The following is a 27,928-nucleotide window of genomic DNA, read 5'->3' on the forward strand; positions in this document are numbered from 1 at the left end:
AGTGGAGAGGTTATCCTGGAGGTTATTCTTACCCATTAAATAGATATCACCTGTTTAGTTAAGGCATAACAGAGAGGCTGGAAGGAACTGCCTGAAAATGTAGAGCTGTGTTCCAGTAGCCATGTTTCTTGAAGATGACTGTATAATGATATAGCTTTTGCCATGTGACTGTGCGATTGTGAAAACCTTGTGTCTGATGCTTCTTTTATCTACCTTATGGACAAATGAGTAAAACATATGGATTAAAAATAAATAAATAATAGGGGGAACAAATGTCAAAATAAATTTAGTAGATTGAAATGCTAGTGATCAATAAAAGGGAGGGGTAAGGCAATATGGTATGTATGAATTTGTTTTCTTTTTATTTGTTTTTCTGAATTGATTCATATGTTGTAAGAGATGATATGATGATGAATATACAATTACGTGATGAAAAAAAAGAATGTTCATATGGTATGTTGATTGGTTTTATTAATAAAAAAAATCTGTTTCTCCAGTTAAAGTGAAAGCTCCCTGGGACAGAAGCAAGGACTGTTTTGATCATTATATCACTAATATCAGATACAGAGTAGGCAAATAGTAAATAATTATTGAATGAATGAGTGAATACATACATCGTTTATTGCTCACATTTTGGTGGAATCCACATAACGAGTAAATTATACTTCGGATTCCCATCTTCAAAAAACAAATGGGGATGCACATTATATGGCAACCTGTAGTCTTCTAGGGTCACCTCCAAAATGCAAAGTTATTAAGAGCAGAGTAAGACTTGAAGAAAAGGTCAGAAGAAAAATGTGGGCATCCACATGTGAAGGAAAATTAACTTGGAATTGATCATATGTTCTGAGAGGGAATGCAAAAATGATGCTCAGTTCTTTATAAATGTTTATGAAGGGGAGACCTTGCTTTTATATAAAACTGTGCATTCAGTGTCCAGTTGCTACCCTAACACTGCTAATCTTTACCTCTAGATAGTGACTTTCTTCTAGACTTGTTTTCTTCTATTTTTAGATACATGGGCCAGGAAATGAATTCTTCTAGACTTTTGATCTCTGAATCTCTGTGTGATAATAGAAAGCATGCAAGCATATGCAGTGGAAACATGTGCTTGTAGAGTAGCATTTTGATTCAAGATAAGGAGAATATGATTCAAATTTAGAAACCACTGTGTGTTTTGAACACTTCCCTTGTTTGTGTCTTGGGCTGAATTGTTTCTCCCCAAAGATATGTTTAAGTCCTAACTCCTGGCCCTGTGACTGTGAGTTTATTTGTAAATAGAGTCTTTGAAGATGTAATTAGTTAAGATTAGGGGGAGAGCTAATCTAATCTGACTGGTGTGCTTATAAGAAGAGGAAATTTGGACACAGAGCAGACATACACAGAGGGAGAAAGACATGTGAAGACAGAGGTGGAGACGTAGTGATACGTCTATAAGCTAAGGATGGAAAACACTAGAAGCTGGAAGAGGCAAGGAAAGGTCTTCCCTTGGAGGTTTTGGAAGGAGGATGGCCCTGCCAATAACCTGATCTTGTCTAGACTTCAGAACCAGGAGACAATACATCTTTATTGTTCTAAGCTCCTACTTCATTACAGCAGCTCTAGGGAAGTAAGATACTTTGTGATGGGCCACTTTGATGCATCTTCTCATGCTTAAACTAATGCCTTCTTGATTTAAGAAGGGTTAGAATTTCAAATTGCATCTATCCAAGCCCAGATGGTAAGATATACCCATCTAATTCATTCAGAAATTCTTCATAATGTCAAAATTTCCTAAAAAAAGAAAAGTCATAAAAAGAGAATAGTTTTCAAATCAACACTGTTCATGACCAGAGGGACAACGAGGCCGCAGCGGAGGCCACCATGGAAAGAATGTCATTCCTTCTAATCTTCACTAAGTACGTCTTCAAAGACTCTATTTACAAATAAGGTCACATTCATGGGACACTGGACTCCTAGAATCTTGCATTTTATCCAGTGTATGTTCTCTAGGCCATAATTCTGACTATACCTTCATATTTCAAAGTTCCTAAATATGGCTGCTGACCTAATCCATGACATGTCTTCTACTGCTAACAATGTAGTTAAACCATCTCACTTTATTCTGATCATGACTCTAACAATGACTCTGGCTGGTTCACCACCTTCCCTGGTCCCCCCAGGTCGGGGACCAACCATTTTGACTTGCTTGTACCAGTCTGAGTTTTAGCACTGAGAAGTCCACCTCCAAGGAACCCCTTCAATCTTGGGCACACCAGGATAGCTGTTCACCTTACTCCCAGGTTTTCGCAAAAAAATTGTGTCAAGGACAACTAGTGTCGATCCATTAGTATCGCTTTTTATATTGATCTACTACAAGAGTATTGGAGTATTGGTATCTCTGATACTCTTGCTCTGATTGCCTGAAGGCAAATCTGAGCTGAATACATGATGTATTCGTTTAAGAAAAGCCTTAAAATATATAATCCATTGCCTCAGCAATTTTGTTTTTAGGTATTTAAGCTAAGGAATAAATCATAGATATGTGCCATGATTTGATTATGAGGATGCAGTTCTGTGCTGTTAATTAGAATAAAAAGTTGGAAATAACCTAAATGTGTACCCACAAGCCAATAGTAAAAAAAAATTATGCTTCAGTTTCTTGGAACATTTTCTTTGTGGCCTTTGAAAATTAACATAGAAAAATTTGTAATTCCTTAGGGAGGGTGGGAAGAATCAGTTTACAAACCCAAGCAGGGGTAATTCCAGGTTTTACATAAGAAAATCTTATGACATCCATACATGATAAATATTTATAAGCCAAAATGTTGACAGTGGGCAGTGGCAGCAGCAAGGATGTTCTTGGTTAGCTGGGGGACAGCACAGCAGTCACCAGTAATCCCTTAGGCCCTCAGGTATCACAGGTTGCTTGCTATGCAAACATAGCTTCAGGGAAAGTCTTCCAGGCACTCTTCCAAGCTGATTTACTGATGCTATGTCCCTTCTTTCCTGGACTATCTCTTGCTCTGGAAGGTATTTGCAATGGATGGTGGGATTATGTTTTTTTCTTTCTTCTCCTTGATTTTTCTTGTTTTCCATTCATTTAAACTTAAACATGCATTTTCCTTTTATTTTTTTCTAAGCAATACAAATTATTCATATAAGAAAAGGAAACTTGGGGACGTCTTTTCATGGCAGTCAGAGTGGAAATTAGGCAAACATATATAAGCAGTGGAGGTCGCAAAGGAAGGGGTTTTACTAGTTAATAAATAGCCATTTTCAATAATACCAAAAAGATGCAATGATATCACTGCAATTTTCGGTGGTATCCAAAAAGGATAATACCCAAATTATCCTTACTTTGGCTCTGAAGCTGATGACTCAAATCCCCACCTTATGTTTTAGTGTCAAGGCATCAAAAGTCTCTATTGAAGTGCATGTGGAAGCTAAGTCACCACTGGTCATTATCAGTGTTGCAGAAAATAGTTTATAAGGCTATTTCCAGTTACCTGGTAGGGTCTTGCAAGAAAGAGTTACAGGGTAGGTAAGTTTTGATGAGAATGGCACGATGATAAAAGATTGGGCTTCCGGAAACACATAGATCAGCTATGCGGTAAATTGAGGATAAAAATATGAACTTAGGAGAGGGACCAAAATGGAGCATAGAAGGTCAAAGAACTGGCTCAAACAACCCCGAACATGATGCAGCTCCCCCCACCCCATGCTTTCTTGTGTCATTTCCTATGGGCTCACATGAATGACAATTTCATAAAGGGAACAATTTTAAAAAACGATGGTTATTATTATTGTGCACATAATGTCAGACACTGTTCTAAGTATTTTATGTACGCTTCTCTTTTAATTCCCCACAATAAATTTATGAAGTAGCCAGTAGTACACATTGGGAAACTGAGGCACAGAGCTATCAGGAAACTTTGCTAAAGGCCACAAAACCATTCAGTAGTGAATTCAACCTCAGACTTATCTGGCCTCTTTTAAAAAAACCCACAGCCACCATAGGTGAGATAAGCTCAGATAAAACATCTGCAATGTCAGAAGTGGAAATAGTGACTTTTTCCCTGCATTACAAATTCCTAACTCGTATGGTATATTAATTTTCTATTGCGGCATAAGAAATGATCATATATTTAGCAACTCAAAACACATACATTTGTTAATTCACAGATTCCTTTTTGCTTGTTTGTTTCAAAGCAACCTTTGTTCTATTTGAAGACCTAATACAATGTATTAAAGCAATGTAAAATAAGACAAAGCTTTGTTGACTCCACGGTTTGAATGAAATGTCAAAGAGCTCTAGCAGGCTGAAATCGAGGGGATGGCCAGGAGTCTTCTTCCAATCTCACTGGTCATTGCCTGAATTCATTTCCTTGATGTTGTAAGACTGAAGTCCCTGGTTTCTTGGTGGCTATTGGTCATGGGGTCCCTCTTAGCTTCTAGAGGCCGTCCCTCTTAATTAGCAGTTCACAACAAAATTGTTTGCTTCCACCCTTGAGGTCAGCAAGAGAGTATTTCTCTCTGACTTCTTTGCTCCCGGCTGAAGAAAACTCTTGGCTTGGATCAAGTCCAACTGGTATGGATAAGTCCCATGTCTTAAGGCCCACTGACCTAGGACTTAAATTATATCCGCTATATTAATGTTTGATTGAATAAACAGGGGATGGGAATCTTGGGAGGCTATATTTAGAATTCTGCCTACCACATGCAATCTTTCAAAGTTTTGGATTGATGATAGTTAATTTTTTATGTGTTGTAGATAATACTTCTTTTGACAGAAGATCAATTAGTACTTGTAAACACTAAAATTCACATATGGGAGTTATGTATCATTAGAATTCTATTTGCAAAAAAATCTTCTTTATTTCCTTTTTTTTCCTTCATCATAAACTCTTTGGATTATAGTATTGCATTGCTTCATCAAATGGTTTTTTTTTAAGTTTGCAATTTGTTTGGCATGCAAAAGAAGTGTCACTTCCCACCTCCCCTATTTTTAATAATGCAAACTATTCTATAACTGATACTGGATAAAAACACAGTTGACAGAAAGAAATCTTTCCACTTAATAAGGAAAAACAGTGAATTAATGAGTATTTAGTTTAATTTAAAAAAAACTGTATATCAGCAGATCAGAAGTTGACAAAAATTATTCTGGTCCAATTTGTGGATCAAATGCAAATAGCACCTTCTTTGTGTCTTTCTAGTGGATTGCAATTGAAATGTTACATTTTCATTTTAGACTAACAAAGAAAAAAAAGAAACAACCAGCAATATTCTGAGGCTGAAATTTATGGCTGGAACTTCTAAGTAAGTCATTTCATAACAGCTTTGTTCCCTGGATGCTGGCTTATCAAAAATGCCTGGGATTTTATTGATGTGAACTATTCCAATGAAAAAGAAGATTTGATGTGCAGGCATTGCTCTAAGCAACTTGGTTTCCAAGTCTTTCTTCTAGTTTCACAAGGGAAAAACAAGATGTTTCAGGTGGCCACAGATTATAATATTCAGAGAAATATAGAGTTTTCTGGGAGGAATCGCAGCAGGATAGTCAAATGTTTCTCATCTTGGTGAAAAAGTTATAATTTCCGAACATTGTAAGCCTTCTATATTTTTCTCTTGTTCATTTATCCAAGTGTTTATTTATTGGGTGCCTTCTGTGTGCCAGGCACTGCTCTAGACATTAGGAAAACATCAGAAAACAGACAACATTAACCACAAACTCGATGAATTTGCAGTTCACAGCGAATATGTAAGGAAAACCTGGACCAGGAGCACCAAGGGAACTTGCTGTCTTGAATGTATCAAGCAGGAAACAATGTTGAACTTGTAGCCAAATTGATATTCTCTGACCTGACATGTGTTTGGGGTCAGAAGAGCTTTAAGCCTGGGGTTGCTCCTCAAACACAACATAATCCTGGCAAAGCCACCGTGCATGACAGGGAATTGTAGAAAACTGCTCCATACTAGAGGTCCCTTCAAACCTTGGGATTCCAGTTGATACCTTCGAATTGATCTTCCTTCCTCAACACAGCACATCAGAGTCGCAGTGAGAGGTGGAAGGCAATGGGTATCTTCCACTGAGAACCAATTTCCATCTAAAATCAAGTCATTTGTGGTAGGCTGAATAATGGTTTTCAAAGATATTCACTGCTTAATTCCCCGAACCTGTGAATATGTAACACGGCGAAAGGGACTTTGCAGATGGGGTTAAGTTAAGGAATTCTGAGATGTGGAGATCATCCTGGATTATCTGGGTGGACCCAACGGTCATCACAAGGGTCCTTATAAGAGGGAGGTTAGGAGGGTCAGATTGCTAATAGCAGACAAGATGCTGGAAACAAGATGCTGGAGTGTTATGGGATCATGAGCCAAGGAATGTGCACAGCTCCTAGAAGCTAAAAACAGCAAGGAAACGATTCTCCTCTGGCGCCTCCAGAAAGAACCTCATTGAAACCAATTTGAACCTCTGAACTCCAGAATTCTGAGATCATACATGTGCCATCTAAGCCACTAAGTTTGTGGTAATTTGTTACAGCAGCAATAGGAAACAAATACATCCTTGAAGATGTGCCTTAAAACGGTACATCTGATTTCTTAATAATTTTAGAAAATAATACCTGAGGCCCTTTTCAGACTTCAACTGAAGAATCCACACCATTATTGCAAATTCTCAAACAGTTTTCTTTTAAGAAATGTGCTCATACTTACAAGTCCTTTTTATGTGCTTGGCATACATATGATTAGCTGGTGCTTAATGCTTGGCATATGCATGATTAACTAGTTTAATTCTCAAGACAACTTTTCAAGGTGGGTTCTGATATTATACCGTTTTACAGATGAAGAAATTGAGGCAGGATAAGGTGAAGTAAGAAGTAACCCACCTTGTTCCTAGTTAGAGCAGGGCTTCTGACCTTAGGGCTTGGTCCCTCACACAAAGCTCCCCTGGGACCTACCTCCTTGGGGCCCACCCTGGGGCACGCTGCCCAGTTGTGCTTTGAAGAGAGGTTTAGTCTTTGAGCAAAGCCAGGAGTCACTTAGAATAAAGGCTAGTGAAGCAGGCCAGGTCATCGAACGGAGTTAACCTGCTTTTGATCTGTGATGAAGTGTAATTATACTGATTTCCATCTTGTTAGCTTGCTATCCTTGTGGGACTCATAAGGAAGTTCCTGAAGAAGTCTTGCAAACATCTTTGCAGCCAGGATATCCGTGTTGGAATAAGTGTTTCATCTTCCCAGGGAACTACTTTGAAGGAAAGCATCTATTTAGTGTGGAAACTCTAAGTGCATCCTCCTTTAAGAGAAACATTTGGAAACATGAGGCAGAGTCTTACAATGAGAAAAAACAACAACAACAAGAAGTTTCAGTATTCTACCTTGACAGTTTAATAACAGATCTCCCACTGTGATTCAACTATTTTCCACAAATTGGTGAACCCCAATTTTTTTCTAGCTCAGAAATAGGTTCATTTAGATATTTTTTGTTTTCTTGGTTTTTGTTGTATTTTTGTTTATATTCTTTCTATTTTAATTTGTAAGAAACCCAGTCAATATGAAGAGCTCTTGATGCTTCTAATGATATCTTCACATTTCTTGACTGACTCTGGTTCATTGAGGTTTCCGTGCCTTTTATTCATTCCACCTGTATTTACTGAGCACCTACTGAAATGTTTAGTGAAAAGCTTGTTGGTCCTCAGGTTTAGCTCCATTCTTCTAGGATGGGAGACTCCAAGAATTTACTGGAGTTGTGAGCTTCTATTATGAAAACTTGAATCTCTGGGAAATGCTTTTTAATCTCAGGTCAGTTATATGCTTGTACTCTCAGCACTGAGGATGCAGTCATGAAAAGACTGGCAAGGTCCCAGCCTCAGAGAGACTATAGTTTAATGAGTAAAGATAGACAATAAACAAATGCATATTTAATACAGTGTCATATGTGCTTTGAACAAAAGAGGAAGAGGATGGAGGGTTTGCTACTGGATAAGAGATCAGGCAAGACCTAAGTGAGGCAGTGACATGAGGCATTAAAAGTTGGTCTTTTACTGCAGTTGTTGTCAACCAGAGGATGTTTTGGCTCGTCAAGGGATATGTGGCGATATCTGAGGATATTTTTGGTTGTCTTGACTCAGGGATGGGCTATTTGCCATCTCATGGGTAGAGGCCAAGGATGCCACTAAACATCCTACAAGTCACAGGCCAGCCTTTCACAGCCAATTATGAGATCTAAAGTTTCCACAGTGCTGAGGTTGCAAATCCCTTTTCTAGAATGCCCATCTCTACAACGTCAGCCTAACAGACTCCTAGACTTGCTTCAAGGCCCAGCTCAAATGGGCTCTCCTCTGCCAAGCTTTGAGAGAGTCTTCTCAAGTGTTAGGTAGGCTGGGTTTCCATCACATTGCTGTATGTGAGGTGAGGGATGCTGCCAAATTGTGCCCTTAGTGGCCACTACATACAAAGCACTCTTTAAATATTTGTTGGGTTAAGTACTCACCTTTTGTACTATTTTAAAAATGTAATAATGAATACAATGAAATGAGAAAATATTTCAAACCCACGAAAAGGCATGAAAAATTAAAGACATATCTATGTACTCATCAGCTATCCTTAAGAAATGCTAATATTTCACCGTATTTGCCTCCAACATTTTTGTAATTAAGTCAGGGTTCCCTTACCTATAACTCTCACTAGATAGATCAATTGAGATGCAGGCCACACTGACCATCTTTGTTTCCCCAGAGTGGGCACTTAAAGTTCACATTTATTATATACACATGAACAAAATCATTGAATCTCCTGAATGATCTTTTGAGGTAGGTGCTATTGTTATCATCCTCTATTTATTGTTGAGGAAAAGAGACAAAACCTGGCAAAACAACTAGCCCAAGATCGCGCAAGTGAGAGTCGGACCCTAGAGCCTTGACCTGAACTCCTTGGCTTCTTCACTCTCACTTTTCATTGAATAAACATGACCTCCCAACGAGGAACACTGTCAGCATAAGAAGGGGTAAATGGTCTTCTCAGGCATGTGGGCTTGGTCTCTGGGCTGCGCTGGCCTGAGCCGTTGGGAAGACCATCTCTCCCACAATTCGTGTGGTCCACAAATGAGGCTTATTCCCTGTCCGGCTTTGGGGATACATTTGTAAAGAAGATCTCTACACCATAGTGTTCTTGCAGGTAAAATGGGGATTACGACATCATCACCTCATCAGGCTGGTGAAGTGGTTCATGGTGTGGGGTGCGGCATACTTAGCGAGGTGTGAGAAGATGGGGGCCTCTCAGGACGTATTGGCTGCTACCCCTCTCAAAGCTGAGGTTGTGAGGGAAAGCCAGGCTCGCATGCAGCTATATGCTGCAGCCTCTCCCTCCCCTCCTCCCCAGCCCCCTTTTCCAAGTTTCTTACTTTTTTGTGTACCCTTGACACCCCCCTCTGCCCCACCCCACTGGCAAACACACATGCTAATGTCAGGTGGGCAATCACTGATTTTATAAAGTGACCGATCACTTTATAAGCGAGCAGTCACTCGCTGACCAAGAGCAGAGACTGCTGAAGAAAAGGGGCTACCCCTGGAGCCTGCAGGAGCCAGACATCTAAGACATCCTCTGCAATCCCGCCCCCCCCCCCCCACGTTCACTGTCCTTGAGTTACTCCTAAGCAACAGAATATGGCAAAGGTGGAGGGAGTAACTTCTAAGATGAAGTCGCAAGAGACTGTGACATCAGCCTCATTAGCAGACTCTCTCCCTTGTTGGCTGTGATGAAGGCAGCTGCCGTGTTGGGGAGACCCACAGGGTAAGGAACTGAGGGTGGTCTTGGCCAACCAGTGGGGAACTGAGGTCCTCAGTCCAGCAGTCCTCTAGGAGCTGAGTCCTGCCAACAACCACCATGGGCACTTGGAAGTGGTTCAGATGAGACCCCATCCTGGCCGATGTCTGGAATGCAGCCTGTGAGAGACTGGGGAGGAGAAGCGCCCAGTCTAACTGTGCCCAGATTCCTGACCTACATGAACTGTGAAATAATACATGTCTGTTGTTTTAGGCCATTAAATTCTGCAGTAATAGATAGAAATACAATCTCCCTCTTTATAAAAAATTGCAGATGTGGATAAAAGAAAAACTAAAAACGAGGCAAAGCTATCATAGTCATTTCAACAATTGCTGATCTGTACAGATGAAGACTTTCTGGGTGGGGGTAGTGAGTATGTGGAAAATAAGGATGTTTCAAGAGGCGGTGGTCAGTAAAGATGTTAGTCATTTTCAGCTGTGGTAATAGGAGGGAAAAAGCTAACGCAAGCTTCAAATATCCCAAGGGATGGAAAGAATTTGATTCTTCATGAGAGGCAAACTACATCTCCAAACCTGATTTATGATTGCACCACAACTTTGCTCAACCACTCTGTTGGGAGGTGAAAGTTTTGATTGCGTTCCAACAGACAGTTTTGATTTTCCAAATGATGAATTCCTGGGTGGAATTCAGAGAAGACCATGTTTTACCATATCCCTGAGTATTTGTGGGGAGGGGTATGTTTGCTTGTTTGTTTTCACAGGTTGACTAGAAGAAAGGTATGGACACGGGGGGAAGTCAACCTGGGCAGGGCAACGGGGTGGGTCAGTGTGATGGGGGAACACATTGTAGTTGCCCCACCTTGGACTGCTTTTTCCACATGGATTGCCACGGGCCGCAGCAGTTTCAATCACACATTTTCCCACCTCTTCCTCTATTATGGTGATTCTCAACTGGGGGCAAATTTACTTCTCCAGAAACATCTGTCCACATCTGGGGAAATATTTGGTTGTCATGACTGGGTGGGGATGGGAGTGGAATGCTACCGGAGTCTAGTGAGTACAAGCCAAGGATGCTGCTAAACACCCTGCAATACACAGAACAGCTTCCACCTCCCAAGAAAGGATGATCCCATTTCAAAGGTCAGTGGTGCCAAGTGAGAAACCCTGGTCTAACCCCTTCAACTCCGAGCCCTAGTAGCCACTAAAAAGAAGTCACTTTAGTAAAATATAGGGCGAGGGACTATTCCCCTAGAAAACCATTTGGTTTTGAACTCAATTTTGACTCTTAACTACAGTGCAAGAGAATAACCCTCTCTCAGTCACTTGACTCTGCCAGGATTGGTTAAACTCTAAGACTGTCCACCATCACCTACCCTAAGTGCATAATTCCACACTGACTTAGGATTGGAACAAGAGCTGTTTATATCAATAGTCTCAAGGCACTATGAGAGGCATTAGAGCCAACGCTGCAAACTCTTCCATAAGACCCATATGTTCTTCTTCTTTAGCTGGTTGCGAAACATCTGGAAGCATGAAATCCACCCTAATAATCTATGTACATGCAAAGTTTCTCCATTTTACTTTAAGCCAAACACATTCCACCTCCCCATGCCTTCTCCTTGAAGACAACCGACCAAACTTCAACCTCAAAATCAAGGCACAAAGAGGCAATTTATGGACTAGTCTCAAATGCTTGTGCTATTTTTTGTTGTTACCAGGAAGAGTCTAAGCTTTCTTTGAAAAAGCCAAGAGAAGTTTGCCTGGCAAAAGCTTCACAACCACAATAAGATATTTACTGTCTTTATCAGAGAGATCAAACCCACACACAGATGTCACATTTCCCAAATTCCATCAGTAGATCAGACAAGCCGTCTTTGGAAAGAGGACATTCCAGCCGGCAAGTTCAGAACGCACTGGCTTCGAGGGCCGTTCCTCCCTATTTTCTGTCGTGCACCCTGAGCCTTTGTTGTCTCTGCAATGCTGATAAATCAATCCATCAAAAAATTTCCTCAGTGAAACTCAATCAAGAAAGGTCATGTCAGCGGGAGAGGAACAGATTAAATTAGCATCAAATTAGACATGGAAAGTGAGTTCTGTCAAAATCATCGCAGCGCTCAGCACAATTAGAATATGTTAATTATGCATTTCATTAAGGTGGATGTGAGATGAAATGTCACTGGGGTAGGCATCCGAAAAAGGGAAGATTGCCAGGCACAACTTTCTCTAGACAATGTGTGACACCTTCATTAACATCAAGAATCACAAGTCTGCCTTGACTTTTTCTGGAAAGGACTAAACCATTAACTGTTTGCTGGCTCCTTTCATTTGTGAGAGGGGCCCCTGTCCCCGGGGCCGGGCCACCCCTTCTGAGTGACTGGCTCCCCCCCCCCACCGCCACGTGGCCCCAGGGGCTGCGGGGAGTGCCCGGTGGGCACTGGAGAGGGTGGCGGGTTTTAATGAACTCTCAGCAAGCTGAGCGGGATCAAGCCACCGCCTTAGGGGTGGCAGGATGCTGGGAAGGCGGGTTGAGGAGAGAAATGAGGGGTGAGGATTATAGGAGGAGGGGAGGAGGGGCAGGGGGCAGGCTCTTGCCCTCATTCTTGGGGATGAAAGATATAATCATCGTAATGGGGGGCGGGGGGGGAGGGGACCAGATTTACAAATTTACACATGGCAAACTCTAATTTGGTGGATTATTTTGCAGATCACTCTCTGAGTCATGGTAAGCAGGAGGCTTTTTTCTAGAGTAAAGCGATTTCTTGCGAGGCAGCTTCATAAAACACTTGTTAGACGGTGAAGGCGGGTAGGGATTTAATTTTGCGCCGCCTCCCTTCTCGATGATTGCTTCTAACAGATCCTTCGAGTGGCTTTCTACGTGGGGGAGGGCCCAGGGGCGTCCTTTGTGTGGGTTTTCCCTCTGACATCGTTCCCACCAGGTCCCCACCCCCACCCAAGAGCTGTTTCCAGGTGCGTGATGGGAAATCTCTCCAGGCGCTTTCCACTTACCCCCTTGCGGAAGAAGCTTTCTGTGCCGCGTTCTCTCTCCCCACACTCGTGCTGTTCCCTGGGCTGGGGACACTCAACTCCCTGCCCCTCCCTCACCCCCCGCTCTGCCCCTGACGCCTTAACACACGCACACGCACACGCACACGCACACGCACACGCACACGCACAGTTTCCTGCAAAACTGTTTGTTCCTCAAGTCTCTTTCTGCAGGATGTAACCTGACCACTTCCATGATCCTTCCCCCCTCCCATAGTGCTGCACTTGATGCCCTTTTTGTTCTCATGGGACCTTGAACTTGGTTGAATTAGCTACATTCATTTTTGTTGCTTGCTCCCTAATAACTCTTAACACACACACTCAAACGCTTGTAGTTTTCACAGCAAATTGCATTTGCTGGTTGAATTGTCCATCTACACCCTGCCTGTAAGCTCTATGTTTTTTCTTTCTTTCTTTCTTTTTTAAATCTCCATTACTTGGAACATAGAAGGTGCTCAATAAATATTTGTTAAATAAATGAATGACCATGTTATTGAATTTTACCATGGCGTAGGTTTTATTTTGTTAAGGACGGGGGTGGGGGGGGGAAGCACAGGTGATAAAGAACTTTATTTCTAGCTGTCTTCAGTAGGGTTACTTTTTATTCAAATTAACCCGACATATATTGATTTTTGACTGGCTACCAGTTGGAGTTTCATTTTCTTCAATGCTTGGCATAAATACTGTACACGGCACACATCACTGCTGTCGTTTTTTCCTCCCTTATATAGCAGTTGGGCATTATTCTGGTAATTTGCCTTTTTCCCCATCTCCTTTTCCCTCCTCTCTCTTCTTTATCTATCTTTCTTATTCTATTACTCTCATATAAAATTCAGTAGTTAACCCTTGGCTTTCGACCAGAATTGTAGGGCAATCACTTTTTTTTCTTTTAATCCAAAATCTTTTAATCCAAGTCCTCAGTCTCAGCTACAATGGCCAAACAAATAGAGAGGTCTCGTGGCCCCCTGAACAGGATGGCTTGGGGTAAGTTATTTAACCTAAGCCCGCTTTCTCTTCTATACGGTGAGAATAACATTATAACCGTCTTCACTGCATGCAATGGGTGATGCCTGGCGCCTGGCATACAAGAAATGGAGTGAAAATGATGGTGATGAGGATGATAGCAAGAATTGCTAACAAGCATCTGTGCAGTATCCAGGAAGCTTGGGAGGCAGCCTCGAGTCCTATGCTGAAAATATTGCATCAGCATAAATATCTCAATTTACACGAAGAAAAGACAGTATTGGCCACCATGGCCCATTTTCCATTTTGCATGAGAACAAGGAAACACACAGGGGACTCGGACCCTCTGGCAGGAAACACTCCGGAGCCGAGAGATTCCAGCGTGAAACTTTGCTGCGTGTGGAAGGCCCCAAGGAATTCCAAAGAAATTGACAAGGGAAGTGCAGGGTCCTGCTGGAGCCGGGATGGGCTATTAATGCTTGGCTCGTGTAAGTGTCTCATTTTTCTGTGCTTCATTTAATTTTTAGGATCACCCCGGGCCCAGTCTGTTGAAATGGGAGAACAGTGAAAATTACTCTTGAGCTGGCTCTGATTTGATGAAGCCAACTGCCTCCCCTCGTGGCAAAAGCTAGTAGAAGGGGAGGAGGGAGAGGGCTCGCTGGGGTACAAAGCTTCCTCTCTGACTGCCTTGCCTTCTAGCTTCCTTGTCAGCGCTGCTATTGATATTAAAATCAAGGGGTTGGCATAAAGCTCGCCGTAGCACTGGCAGAATTCCAGGCTGGCTCTAATGAGCCTCACCTGGGCTAATTACATTTTTTACAAATCCTGCCGGAGAAGAGGGAGTTGCCAATTGGTCGTCCAGAATGGTAGCTTCTGGGGTTTCTCAGCTCTGAGGTTTCTTTCTATCTGCTGGCATTTGGAGCTCCAGAGGGCCAGGAAGGAACTCTGGAGCCCTGGCCACCTGAGGGACTCTGGTCACTTCTTTACAACACCACATAGCAGTTATCCTATTTGTCACAGAATGAAAAGAAAGTGGCACAGTGGAGGTGGTCTACAGCTTCCCTCTGCCAAGTTGGCCCCACTTGTGATCATGTTATAAACATAAGCTCGCAGGCTTTACCCCAGGCCCACTGAATTAGAGTGCGTTTTTAACAAGATCCTCAGCTGATGTGTGTGCATAGTCGAGTTTGAGACACACTTGTGTAGATTTCCCTCCTTGAAAGAGAATATATCCAGCATCTCTAATAGGGAGGAAGAACTTCCTAGAACTCCCCAGCATAAAGGAGTCGCAGAGTGCTGGGTAGGGGTCCCTACTTAGGGACCATTTGCCAGCTGTGTGATCCAAGCAATGGATCTATCCTCCGTGGGCCTCAGTTTCCTTTTCTGTAAAATAGGCATTATTTTAGTGTCTGGAACATAGGGTGGTTGTGAAGATGAAATGAGGTCACACACATGCGCTCCATAGCAGGATGCTGGGGGCATGGCAAGCACGAAAGATATTGATTATTCTTCTCCTGGAGAATGGCATGATGGAGTCCTCGGGTCCCCAGAGGAAGCCCAAATCCCCGTTCAACCCTTTCCCACTCTTGTTCCACTGGCCCTCAGCTTCAACCACCCACGTGCACAAATGGAACAGTCGCACCTACCCCCGGAGGCTTGTTTGAGGGTTAAAAGAGATACTATAAAAGGCCTATCCGGTACCCCTTTAACACTGTCAAGGTCACCCCAAACAGGGGAAGTCTGAGAAACTGTCAGGGCTTGGAGGAATCAAGGATGTGATGACTAAATGTAATCCCTAGAGGGGATCCTGGAACAGAAAAAGGACATTAAGGAAAAATGAAGGAAATTTGAATAAAGTATGGTGTTTAGTTACCAACAAAGTGTCAATATTGGTTCATTAGTTGTGACAAATGTACCATGCTAATGTAAGATGTTAATACAGGAAACTAGGTGTGGGCATATGGGAACTCTCTCTACCAGCTTCTCAATTTCTCTGTAAATCTAAACCTGTTCTAAAAAATAGTCTACTTAAAACATAAACACACACACACACAAAGATAGTATATGAAAAGCATTAGTGATAGTGAGCAACTCATTTCCGTTTGCCTGGGACCATTCCAGATTCAGGACCGAAGATTTTGTGTCCAAGGAAACCCCTCAGCCTGGAGCAAACAGGGACAGTTGGCAGTTAACTTGAGCGTAGGGCCTGGCACAGCTTAGGAGTCCAATAAATGTTAGTTGTTACATTAGTTCCCTGGTGATTAGCTTAGCAAATGTTCTAGAAGGTTGGTAATTGGGAACTTGTGAGAAGCTCTTATTTCATATCTACCTCCTTAAGGGAGAACAAACCAAGGCAGAGAGTTTAAGCACTGACCCAACAAATATCTAGCGTTGACTAAGTGCCAGGGCCTGTGCTTGGTCCTGGGGTGAGAAGGAAGCAGGGATACACAGATAAACAAGGGCTTGGCCTGAAAGGGAGTGCAATCTAATAATAGATCTAAAACTAGTTTGACAACAACAATTAAAATGAGAGCAGCCACTCTCTCATTCGTAACAAACGAAACAGCAAAGTACCTACAGTTACACTCAACTTTTTTAAATCAGGAAATTGAGGCTAGAAGTCAGGAGACTTGCCCAAGCTGACGTGATTCAAGACCCACCAACGACTGTCTGTCTCCTGAGCCTTGTGACACTCCATGATTCCCCATCTGCCTCCCACAGGTCTTGCAGCTCAAAGGGGAGCTTGGGAGTGGTGAGAGGCACAGCTGCTGTGTGATGGGCATTTCAGAAGTGCTTGCCTAATGCTGGGTGAAATCCGAGAGGACTTCCTGGAAGAGAGGAGAATCTAACTGATAACTTGCAGGCTACATAGACATCTTTCCCAGGAGCCCACCAACACAATTTCTCCCACATCATTCCTGGTGAGTTTCTTTGTCTTTGTAAATAACTCACAAAGGGATATTTTGGGAGGACAATGATGTGTGGCCCATTGCACACGGTGTGACCAGGCTTTAGAAATAGCTCCTTGTTTTGCCCCCAACAGTCCCTGCATCTCACGTCTACTCCCAGGCAGCAGTATTCACTGTCAGGGAAAGAATAAAAGGTAAGGAATTTGAATTTAACAGATGTAGGTTTTGTAAAAGCATGATTCCTGGGATACTCAGAGCAATGGTAAGACACGATTGAAGAGCGAGTCTCTCTGCTGGGCCCACTTGGATGAGCGTCCTGATTAGGGGGCAGCAGGGGAACTAGAGGCAGCAGCTGTGTCAGGTCATGAGAAAGGGAGAATGATAGGAATCCTAATAGTTCTCAGAATGCAGGAGTAAACAGAACCTGGGCCCCTTCCCCGGCAGTGCCTAGAAAAGCTGTGGGACCCCAGGGCGCATTGAGTGGAAGATGGTAGCTAACCAGAGAAAAGTCAACGAGAGACCTGAAGTATCTCCAGGACACCAGGGAGGACAGTGCTGGAAAGAAGACGGGACAGAGGCACTGAGGTTCCCCTTCTGGGATGATGTAGGTACAGATACGACCTCTGCTTTACAGGTAAGGAAACAGGAGTTCCAGAGGGCTACTAACTTGCCAGAATCACAGCTTAAGCTCCATGAGAGCAGCTGTAAACGATGTGGCATGGAACCTCTGATTTATTCAATCAAAGCCTTCAGGGGCCTTATTCTCCTGTAGTGACTAGTACTTCAGTGATTTGTGTGCTACCTCCCCAATGTTTGCTTTGACATACCACTAGTCCTATTACTTATTTAATAGTTTCCCTTAAGTGGATTCACTTTTTAGTTTAAATATTTTAAAAGGAGTTTTATAGCACTACTCTAAATTGAAATGCAGTTTCAGTTGCTATGCATAGAAAAGAAATACGCTTTTCACATTGGGAGTCCATGTTATTTAATTACCTTCTGCGATGATTAACAGGAATCGAATCTGAGCAACACATGGTTGTTCTGCCTCTTGAATTCATTACATGTCTGATAAATAGGTCATGGAAGATCTTACAGGCTGGCTCTCTTAATGTCCATTTGCAACCAATTCTCTCTAGGATATCCCCTGCTATCAAGGTTGAGAAACTAAACACTTGACCTGCAAACCTCCTTTGCAGCTAGGGGCGATCATGTGACACTGTTCAGAGGATAGGTCCTTCCCTGATTCCAAATGCAAAGCCTTGCTACAAGATAGTCTTTCACCTGTCCCTCTTCTGTCTTCCATTTGCAAAGGGAACATGAGGTGTGAGGATGCATCCACCATCTTGCTACCAAGAGCAGAAAGAGAAGTGTAAGGCCAGGGGTCTGTGATGGCCTTGCTGTGCTTACCTATCAGCTCTGACGACCTAATTCCGGGCATCTTAATATTTCTGAAATCAAGATGCATTTTCCAGTCACTGATATCTTCCAATTAGTTGGCAGGTTTTTGTTTTATTTTCTTAGAGTGACTAAATAATGGCACATACTATAATCAGTGGCATCTTTGTTTAATAAAATATGCTGTAAACCAAGTATTGACTTGATTTAAGCTTGTATATTTTGGAATGTCCAATGGTCTTGGGGCTATGACATAACCAGCCCCTGGAAGGAATTGCAGTGGGAAAGTCCAGCATTAAGCACCAATGCATGAAATCTTCTCTCCTTCCCATGCCCTCCTCTACTCTTGTGCAGCTCAGCCACCATATGACAACATGGTCACAGCCTCAACCTTTCATTTCTTAATGAAGATTTCTTTTAAGTCAAACAGAATTCTCCATATGCATTCTGCCTGATGAGAAAATAAAAGCTTCCTCAAATCCCATCACTTCTTGCCCTACAGAATCTACTTCCCAAGCTTAACGCAGGTTGAAATGAGTTTTTTTTTAACTGATGAAAATATTGTAGGAATTAAAACCCAAACCCATTAATATCCTGATTAAATTCCTAATGTTAATTGAGGATTCTTTCAAGCGACAGAACGGGTCGCTGTCTGTGCTTACTGTGATAGCGGCGTGTAATAAGAGCTGCGTTTTAAGAGCTGTGGTTTGCAGCTAAAACTTTTGCCACACAGCAAATGAGGTTGGAAGTGATAGTCCTCTCTACACTTATGAGAAGGGACAGCAGGTACCCAGCATGTTCCCTCCTCCCAGGGAAGGAGAACCATATTGGAAAGGAGGAATCTTGGACCTTACCCACTCTCTGCCTTCTTCAACACCCTTCCCCGTGGCCTTGGGACAGACTTTCCAAAAGAGGACCACAAGATGGTTCTGCCATGCAACAGGAAAACACTCAGGCAACTTTTCAAACAGAAGTTTTTGGAAACTCATCCCTGAAATTTCTGCCTCCCCCATCCCTGGTTCTAGGGCAGGGTGCAAAGTCAAGTGTTTATGAGATCCAGAGAAAGAATACACAGGGCCGAGTAGGGATTGAGGCAAATTGGTGAGCCCTGATCTCGTTTTAAGGAACCAACCCCATTGAGCAATTGCCTGTTGTCCAAGCTCTATATTGAAGATATATCCAGAATCTGGCCACTCCTCTCCATGTCCAGCCCAATATCTGGTTCTGAAGCTGTGGTTCTTAAACTCCAGCAGGCATCATGGAGCTCCTCCAGGGTTTAGGTATCCTTGGAGTGTTTCTCCCCGTGGACCCTCCCACCCAGTCTAGGACTGTCATCTGTCTTCTCTTGGGACTCTAAATACAGATGGAACCCAATAACTATTTGTCATCTGAAAGACCAACTCATTTTAGGCCATGGAGATCCGCTGTGCCATACAAGCCAGACTTGCCAGCAAGGGCCACCTGTCATGCACTGCCACCCACAGATCTAGTGCTGATCCTCTTGCTGTCTTCTGTTCCTTACCCCTCATTCTTTCTGCTCTTCACTCCTCTAGCTCCAGCCTCGCTCTCCTGGTGTTGGTCTGTCCTCATGTCTCTGGGGCTGTGTCTGGATCCAATGTCAGCATTTGGTGGAGGGGTCTCCCCGTCAAGGAAGCAGAGCCCAGCTCCCACCCATCCCAGAAGGGAATCCAAGTGCTTCCACCCTGTCTTCTTTCCCTCGTCCTCCCTGGTGTCCTGGACAGGGTTTCTCTCTGGGTTAGTTATCATCTTCCATTCAAGCAACCCCATTACATTTTTACAAATCTTACTGCTTCCTGACTGCAGTTACTTGAGTATTAGTCCTTTAAAAAATTTTACAAAAAGCTATCACCATTCCCTACCAATTTGATTCATACATTTTGAAAAGACCCATAACCTAGGCCCACTAACCCAGCACCCCTCACCCAGTGCAAATCTCAGTGTATCTGCAACCGAGGTGGGTACTTGGTAACTGTCTCTGGGAGAGTCAAAGAACAATTCATAACAAGTTGGGGGGTGTTTCTCCCTCTTACACAATTTGCCAGAAACTCTGGCATCTTTTCTCCATAGCTGTCTAGGCTTGAGAAATTCATCCTACGCATATTGTGGGAAAGGATTGGGAAGGAGTCCTACGTACTTCAGATGAATTCCAGACAGATGTCAGATAAACATGTTTGAATAAACCAAACATCACCTTTTTCTTTAATCGCTTGCTGCGAAAGGGCTGAGAATTTCTGGACCTTATCAATGTGCTGTCATCTTTGATTCCCTAGTCATATTTTGGTTGTGCACACATTTTTTTTTTTAAGATGATGGGGGGTGGAGGGTGGAGAAAGGAGAGAGGATCATAAGTTTAGGTGAAAATAAAACACATGAGCCTCACCAAAATGTCTTGTCAATACAATTAAGGAGGATCTACCAAAGAGGAAATAGTCCTGGGTTTTTTTTTTTGTGGCTTTGGGATCATATTGAGCTTTTAGGGGCTCATGGAATCTGTTAACCACAGTCTTCTTTCTTTCCCTTCATTCTGTCAGTTGAGGAGTTTTCATTATTTTAACTTTAAAGGTATCATCTTTCATAATGCTTTTATGTTCAAAAAGTGTGTATCACATGCAAATGAATGTCTGTCAATGGTGAAATCTGAGTTAGTCTGGCCTTGGTAGTTTTTATTTTTAAAATTTCATTTATTTTGTTTTATTTTGGCATTGGTATTACACGTAGTCAGCCAACGTGTTCATAAGGGGGAGCTGCGTGAAGGGCACATAGCGCTTCTTACATTTCTTTGCCACATCCTAAGAATCTATGGTTATTTGGAACCAAAATTTTAAAAAATCTGTGTGAGACTATATAAATACAAATATGCAGAGACAAAACGTCTAGATCAGGGGCTGGCAAATTTATTCTATAAAGAGTCCAACAATCAATAATAAATATTTTAGGCTTTGTGAGTCATACGTTTCCGTGGAGACTACTCAATCAAGCTGTTGTGTCTTGAAATTAGCCACAATGATGTGCAAATGAATGGGTGTGGCTGTGTTCCAATAAAACTTTCTGTATCAAACTGGCGGTAGACTGGATTTGATCTGTGGGTCTAGTTTGGGAACCCCTGGTCTAGAAGACTGTATACTAAATATTTATGAAACAGCATCTCTGAATGCTTCTCCTTTCTTCCTTTTGTGCAGTTTGTATGATTTAATTTCCCTTAAGTGGATGTTTATTGCTTATATTATTAAAAATTAAGGTTCTTTCTGTTTTTGATGATTTACTGGTTTGTTTTTAGAAAAGATATGGCCACGATTTGGAAGAGCGTCGGCAATTTGGCACCTTTTGTCTCTCTCCCCACAACTGTTATCCATATAATCAGCCCAGATGCAAGACCTGTGTCTGTGGCTAAATCCCACATGTGGATGATTATCTGGTTAATAACTCCAGTGTGGTTATGGTCAGCTGTGCCGGTGAATGCCGGAGTCATGAGGCTGAAATAGATATGGATGATCAGAAGCAGAGAGAAAGCAGGGCTTTCCGGAGTTAAATTAGGTCATAAATGATTTCAACACTGCATCACAGAAATAAGGGCCTTAGTTCTGCGTAGAATCACTGCCCTCCTATTTTCTGCTTTGTAGGAAGCGAGGGAGAAGGCTTTCCCCAGACCTTCAGTGGAGTTAATTTTCTAATTAATGAAATTCAAAGAAGGTGTTTCCTAAAGTTTTGAGTCGAGGATCAGAATTGAAACTTAGAACACTGGATCCCTGCCTCAAGCCCAGCTCTAGACAAAACAGTCTCAACAGACAGTTGTCTCTCCAGTTTTTAAAGTTCAGCAGAAAAGGAGACAGAAGTTGAAATTCTTTGGCAAATGCATCTCAGTGATGAGAAACATTCCTCTTTTATGGTAAGCTGAACCCCCCTCCTGATGGCAATAGTCAGACTTTGAATTTATATGTAATACCTGATTTTCTAGGAGAAATGATATTCTCCTGGGTGTTATATTCCCAGATGAAGTCCTGAAGCTTAACATTTTATAGAAATGATCAATAACAGTGTATTTAATAGCTAATTCAATAAACTATGCACACTCTGCCACTTTTTGATGTAAAATAGCTATTCTGCTTATGGTGTTAAATCATAAACTTTTCTTTCCACCTCTAACCAAAAAAAGATTTAAAGTGACATATAAAGGAAAAACATATTACTAATAACAGAAGGAGGGGGCAAATATTCTAATGATGAAAATTAAAATAGTTTCTGTGATTAATGATCCAATTTGGATAGGAGCTTCCTGGCACCCAGTGCAATAAAAGGGACCACAAAACTTTCAATCTTCTTATGATCAGAAGAGAAAGAGGCCAATTCCTCACTAAATTAGAAAGAAAATGCCTCACCACAGATTCTATATTGAGAACAATCAATGATATAATGTGTAATAATCCAAATGTTTATCAGCTCAACTGATAGGTTGTCAGGGAATGTTCACCATGCTTGACATTTTCCGTGGATGTCAGATTCACTCTTTCTCATCAACACTGCAAAAGGACAGGCTACTTCATCTCTATCACAGAGTTGCTCAGGAATATAAAGCCTAACTTACAAATGATAAGTTCATAAATGCTGAGACCTAAACTGCTTACGAACTGAGTTGTCTGTCTGTGTGGATTTTTGTAAGCTGCAGCATAAAGTGTGCTGCAAGTTATATGTAATTCACTAATTTTATCCTGGTTATGATACAATAATGGGCTTGGATTCTAAGGGTGAGTATCACTGCCGTGCCTATCTTCCCTGAATGTGTCACCAGCACCTCGCTAAACCCTCTGATGGCTTCACTTTGCCTATTTCTTACCAAGGATTTCAAGTTTCTGAATGGTTTGGCTCCTGCCTGTACCTTCAACTTCACCTGCCCCTAGTCTTTTCCAAGCTCACCAGGCAGCAGCTACAAGGTCTTCAGGTGGTTCAAATGCAAAATTCAATCTGGCCTTGGGGTGTTGGCCATTGCTATCCCTTCTGCAGGGCTGACACTCTTCATTGTGAAGGTTTCACCTCATCTAAGACTTGATCACCTTGTTTACACTGGTCTCCCCCATGACCCTGAGTCACAAGCTCTTTCACCTGTTTTCCTGCCTTCAAAGCTGTTATCACAGTCTGAAATGGTCTTGCTTGTTTTCTCTCTTTGGACTAGAGTATAAGTTTCATGGTGAGCAGGGGCTTTCTCTGATCTTCACTACTGGATCCCCAGCCCTAGTTTAGTGCTTGGCCATAGCAAACACTGCAGTCAATATTTATTGTATTAATGAACGAACATTTGCTGGGCTCGTATTGCATCTCTGGAAGACAATACTTGATACGACACTGGGAAGGTCCTCCTGATAGGGTTGGAGTTCCAGGTGCTGGGCCAGTGCCCATGTCGTTCCTAACGGATATCGCGGTTAGCAGCTGTGCATCAAACTTGCTCAAGCACTTGAGGACTCTTTGATGTTCCTCAGCCAATACCCAGAATGACACGGTCCTCCCTAGATTAAAGGAGCAGACTGTGACCTATGGGGTGTGGTTTGACAAGTTCTACCAAACGGACTGAGCAAATGTCTGTGGCCTGGAGTGATGCTCCCTATTGGCGACTGTGGACCTGGTGTGGCTTGCGATTAACGGCTGGTGTTTACCATCATGTATATCCTCATCAGCCTTTATACATATCACCGCTGCACGTGCAGTGCATGTGGCTTCAGGTTTCCATGACTCTTCAATTTCAAATATTTTCCAGGACACACTCAATCTCACACGCTATTTTCTCTTTTGATCCGCACAAAGATACTTGATCTCACACATCACAGGATTTAATGTTCATCTTGGAAAATCTAATCATCATAATCATAGAACTATTAACTTTTGTCAGTTTACAAGGCATGCAGCATATGATTTTCCTAAATTCCCAAATTTATGCACATAGGCTGCTGCTATAGGTTGCTGGGTTTCTCCCAATTCTCACTTCCCTCGTGGCTCACCTGATTTCTGTAGATTCCTTTATGCAACAAGAAATTTCCGCTCTTACTAATGTTAAAATGTTAATCGCAATACCAATCAAATTTATGCTATAGCAAAAAGACAAGTTACAATATCTCTCTTGCGTGGGTTGCTCAGGAATAAATAGCCTAAATTACAAATATGTTTGCAAATGCTGAGATTCTAACTACCTGCAAACTGAGCTGGATTATCTGTTTATATGTCTGTCTATCCCACTGAACTGAAAGCTCATCCAGAACAGAATCCCCTGGCTTATCCAATTTTCTCTCTCTAGTACCCACCAAGTAGAAGGCAACTGATGAATATTTACTGTTCGAATCGATGGAGATGCCTACACAAAGCTACTCTCCCACTAATATCCAAAATTTCACCATTAGGAATGCATTCCTTTGAGTAAGCAGTGTCCTTCTTTCCTTTGTCATTCTCCAAGCAAGATAGCTGAGGAAGAGGAGGGAGAATGACACATATTTGTGGATGCTTTATCTAAGAAGCCAAGATGGCCATTTCTAGGGCCAGTAAACCCTTCATTTTTTTCTTTCTTTCTCCTCTTTCCATAGGCATAAGAGAGTCATGGACATTTACAAACAAACAGGCAAACAAACGAAGTCATTTCCCTCCCCTAAACGGCCGCCTGCCGGAGTTAGATGGTGTGTGGCCTGTTGGGAGAACATCCAGAGGCAGATCTTGGGGGGAGGAATGCAGGTGGGAAGCTCCAGCCCCCCAGTGCTGAGTGCTCCCACGTGGAACCCACAGCCCTCCCTGAGCGGACCTGACATTTTGTCCACTGGAGGGCAGTGGCGTCCATGCACATTCGGCCAGTTGCTCTCCCTGGGCTGGCTTAGATGTCCAGACAGACCAGATCCCTCTCCAGACCCCCAGCCCAAGTCTGCACCCCACCTTTTTCTTTACTAATAACTCTTTTTTTTTTTTAAATCTAGGTTTTGGGGAAAAATCTTTAAAACACCCAAGTTAGAACAAACGCTCACCTCTGAGATGTAAGTAGGTCAGGTGAAATTGCACAGAACAGTCTGCCAAGACAATTAACAAACTACCTGAGTTCTCAACCAGTAAATGATGAGCATAAGTGTTAAAACTCCAAACAAAACGTGGAGAAATTAAATGGCTCAGGTGAAAAAAATGCACATCTCTATTTTCACAGTCCCTGCCTTCAGAATGCTGCTTAAACAATACCAAGCACTACTTCTGGATTATTCTATTCCCCTTGGCAAGTCTTTTCCCCCCAGTCATGAGGACCCCCCAAATTCTGTGGGGTCCATCACTTTTGCCATGGTCTGCCTACACTGACTGATGCTACTCCATTCATTAGTTTGGTCTTTTGATTTACAAATTCAACCAGCCCACATGTGTTGAGCACAAGATTGGCTGCCCCGATACAGGGCTGAGCTCTAGACACAAAATCCCTGCTTCCTAGGTGTTTTCAATCCAACAGAGAATAATAAGTAAAATGCATTTTGTGATACGGTGCAATCAAGATGCAGCAGAGGGACGTGCTGAGTGCCGCAGGCTCACAGGGGAAGGGGCTACAAGGTCAGCAGAGCCTTCACAGAGGAGGTGACATGTGATTAGGGGTTTAGAGGGTGAAAATGAATCTGCCTCCCTCTATCTCTCCCCACCTAGAACTTCTACACCGGATCTGATTGCTATGGAACCAGCACTATGTGCCATGAAGGAGGCTGTCTACTTTCTGATATGCTTCAGAAACAAACAAACAAATTCCCTTAAATTAATATGAGCAATTCCCTCTGCCGTAAGACCTGAATGCCCTTCCCCTCACTGGAATAATGTCTGTGGGTCAAAGAGTTCTCTCAAGAAAGTTTGGGATAAAAGGAAAATGTATTTTTTTTTTTCCTGGACAGGTTAGTGGGATAATCATAGACTGTTCTAGAAGGGAACCAGAAATGTTTCATTGAAACATTCGCTCTTAAAGGATCTGATCAAGAGGATGTGATAAAGATCATGAAGGAAGTGAAAATCGATGGTTTTATGATTGAATTGCATCCACCCCCCAAAAAACACATGTTGATATCCTAACCCCTGAATTTGTATTTGGGACCTTATTTGGAAATAAGGTTGTTGCAGATGTAATCAGTCAAGATGAGGCCATACTGGAGAAAGGTATGCCCTGAATGAAATGTGACTGATGTCCTTGTAAGAAGAGAAGAGACACAGAGAAGGCCGTGGGAACACGGAGCTAGAGACTGAAGTGCCACTGCACGCCAAGAAGGCCAAGGGTTGCCAGCAAACAGCAGAAGCAGGAAGAGTAAAGAAGGATCTCCCCTACATGTTTTAGGGACAGCATGGCCCTATTGGTCCCTTAATTTTGGACTTCCAGCCTCCAGAATTGGGAGAAAATGAATTTCTGTTGTTTTAAGCCACCCAGGTTTTGCTACTTTGTGGTAGCCCCAGGAAACTAATAGAGGTGGATTTGATGAGAAGGAAGGAATCTTTCAAATTAAGTCATTCTTTCATTCATTCACCTATCTACAATCAATCTATTTTCCCTCTCTTTCTCTCTTCATCCTTCATTATCTATCTATCTATCGATCTATCTAATCATCTATCTGTCGTCTATTTACCCATCCATTCAAATCTTTAAACTTGATGTCATTCTTTCATTCAGCAGATATTTACAGGGTACTTGTAACAGGCCTCCTGTGATGGAATGCAGGGACTCAGGCAAAGATGAATCATAGAAGTCACCTTGTGAACCAAGGAAGTTTATTTTGTAAGAGTCACCCAGAGCATTGTGATGAGAGAGATTCTGAAGCTAAGTCTGGGCTTTGTGGAAAAGAAAACTGACCAAACTGACAGATTTTCGTTGCCTGCCTTGCAGGTGTTGCCAACCCCTGGCTCTCAAGCTCAGACTTAGAGGCGCTTTCTGAGGCCCAAGGGTGCAAGAACACACCTGGAGTCATGGTCCTGACATTTTAGAGCCAGAGAGAATCTTCCTTGGTCCAACATCTTTGTAGATCAAACTTTGGGGGAGGGTGATCAACTCATGCTGTTTTCCCTGGATCTTTCCTGGTTTTAAAACCCAAAGTCCAGCATCCCAGGAACGCCCTTGGTCCCCAGAAAATTTAGGTTAACCACCCTAATCTGGGGAACCAACCTTTAGGCAAATCTGCTAAAGACTGGATCAAAATACTCACAGCCCCACAGACCCTGGTTTCCATGGATGCTAAACATAAAGGCCCTGGCAAGATGGGCAAGGCAATGCTTCAGTTCTACAGGGTAGCTCATGATTTTCTTAGGTAGAGTTTAAGTGGGTATAAGCCTTCCTGCCAGGAAAACAGTTTCACACTGGATTCTGGGCCCAAGATGAGCCAAGCCCAGAAATATTGGCTGAGCAATTTGCCCCTCCCAGGAAAAATTCAGCGTTGGGAGGTACCAGAACGGGGCCTTCTCAGGCTCTTTTCCAGGCCCCAGGGGAGGCACACAGCAAGCAAAAACCAACCAGGGACCCCCAGTAGAGCAGTGTGGTGGAGGAGAAGAAGTGGTAGATTTAGAAGAGCTTGATACTTCTAGATCCAGAAGAGCTGGATTCGAGCATTTAGTTATGAAATAAAAATCACTGTTTCCTAGTTTGTAACATTAGACATTGTTTCTAATCTCGAGCAAAATTGTAAAGGTGGGATCAAATTTTCTCTTTTACACATAAGGAAACAGGGGACCAGAGAGGTTGTCCTTACTGTCCAAGGTCACCCAGCTAAGGAATGAACAGCAAAGGACTCAGGCTCCATGGATCCAGCAACAGCTCTTTTCACGACATCCTGTTCCACCCTTTCACCACTTGTGT

General features: G+C 42.5%; 1 protein-coding gene and 2 long non-coding RNA genes across 4 annotated transcripts in view; 1 reads left to right on the forward strand and 2 right to left on the reverse strand.

The window, feature by feature from the left end:
* Positions 1-27,928, reverse strand: part of TSHZ2 (teashirt zinc finger homeobox 2) — a 458,954-nt gene that overhangs the window by 106,265 nt on the left and 324,761 nt on the right. The gene's annotated exons all lie outside the window — the stretch shown is intronic.
* On the reverse strand, positions 13,824-26,999 carry LOC143644585 (uncharacterized). Its single transcript, XR_013156762.1, has 3 exons — positions 26,709-26,999; positions 25,098-25,139; positions 13,824-23,603 (listed from the first exon to the last, which is right to left on the reverse strand). It is a non-coding gene; the product is annotated as an uncharacterized LOC143644585 (long non-coding RNA).
* The window catches only part of LOC143644578 (uncharacterized), a 28,581-nt gene continuing 22,306 nt past the window's right edge, over positions 21,654-27,928 (forward strand). Inside the window, exon 1 of the long non-coding RNA XR_013156760.1 lies at positions 21,654-21,991. This is a non-coding gene — a long non-coding RNA (uncharacterized LOC143644578). The remainder of the gene's footprint in view (positions 21,992-27,928) is intronic.

This window comes from Tamandua tetradactyla, chromosome 1, assembly GCF_023851605.1.
Source record: "Tamandua tetradactyla isolate mTamTet1 chromosome 1, mTamTet1.pri, whole genome shotgun sequence".
Taxonomy (NCBI): Eukaryota; Metazoa; Chordata; class Mammalia; order Pilosa; family Myrmecophagidae; genus Tamandua; species Tamandua tetradactyla.